Raw genomic sequence first — 1,581 nt, forward strand, 5'->3', positions numbered from 1 at the left:
ATATTGATTTTAAAGAGGAAGGAAGAGGGGGAGAGAGATAGAAACATCAATGGTGAGAGAGATGTTGATCGGCTGCCTCCTGCACGCCTCACACTGGGATCAAAACTTTAACCCAAGCATGTGCCCTGACCGGGAATCAAACTGTGACTTCCAGGTTCATAGGTCGATGCTCAACCTCTGAGCCAAAATGGCCGGGCATAACTCAGATTCTTGATGCCTAAGAAGTGCAGATATTTCTAAAGTCCTCAGGCACTTTAAACTTTAAAATGCTCTGGGCTGTGATAGGAACAAACGATAAATGGCACATGGAAGCATAATTCATAAAGTTTTAACATGATCCCATGAAAATGTCCAAGCTTCAATATAACTGTCATCTTTTGTACATCATTCCATCTGTTTTCATCTGCCTGAAAGCATTCCACAGTTGTTTGGGATTAATCTCACTAATTACTTTTGGGAAGCTAGTCCCAAGATCCTCAGCCCTGCCTTCTATCATCCCAAGAAACATCGTTCTGATGAGACAACCAGAAACTCAATTATCTGCCTTTGGTATGTATGAAACTGCACAGTGACTACATCACAGTGTGGAGCTATATATAGGGTTTGGGCTAGTGCATCTGATCATTTTTACTTTGGGAGAAATCTACCCTCCCTACTTGCTGGAATGAACAGTAGTGGTGAATGGATGAATTGAGGCAAAGAGCCTCTCTCTCTAGAGCTGATGTGGAGGCACCTTTCTCTCAGTTCCCCAACTGTGCTTAAGGCCAGGGCATCACAAGTAAATTTGTTAACAAAAGTTCAGCTGCACTTGCTGGGAGAAGTTAGGAAAACCAAGGTTGCACCTGTTTCATTTTCTTTCTCTTTTTCCCTTTTATGTTTTCTTTCCACTGCTTACAATGAGAATATTTTATTTATTTACTTATTTATTTAATTAATTAAATAGCAAAGAAAAGCTGTCTTCCAGGTGTCCTTCATGGAGCCAGCAGTGGTTAGGTGAGTGAGGGCTGGACATATCTATAATTCAGCTCGGGAATATTTCTCTTAATAATTAATCGAGCGCCACAAAAGGAGGAGGCCCAATAAGGCCCTCGAACAAAGCTGCCAGCTGAGGATTACAGTGGCAGCCTCGGTGCCAACCGACCCGCCCAAGGTCGGCTTTTCTTCAGCATTCCTGCGGGGTAAGTGCGCCAGTGCTTGGCCCCTTCCGGGGAGCAAGGGGAGGTGCAGGGAGCTGTGGTCACCATCTGAGCTTCTGGTTGTGTGCCTTTAAGTTTGCACTTCCCACCACTATCCTTTCTTTTGGTGTATTCGTGGGAATTGCATATTTACATCCAGGTCCAGGGGCTTGTCACGCGCCTAATAAACAACCCATCCAGGGTTGAGGCTGCCGCCCTGGGCTCACTCGCCTGTCTCCTGGGTTACAACAGTTTTTGTTGTTTAAGTGAGGTGGGTGAGGTTAGAGATCCGACCACTACGCAGAAGTCATATTTCTTTTTTGTAGCAACAGGTTCACGGAGGCCTCCTCCGCTCCTTCCAAAGCCTCCCTCCCTCCCCCTCCCCCTCCAAGCCGGACTTCCAACC

Source organism: Myotis brandtii, unplaced genomic scaffold (assembly GCF_000412655.1).
Source record: "Myotis brandtii unplaced genomic scaffold, ASM41265v1 scaffold399, whole genome shotgun sequence".
NCBI classification, from domain to species: Eukaryota; Metazoa; Chordata; class Mammalia; order Chiroptera; family Vespertilionidae; genus Myotis; species Myotis brandtii.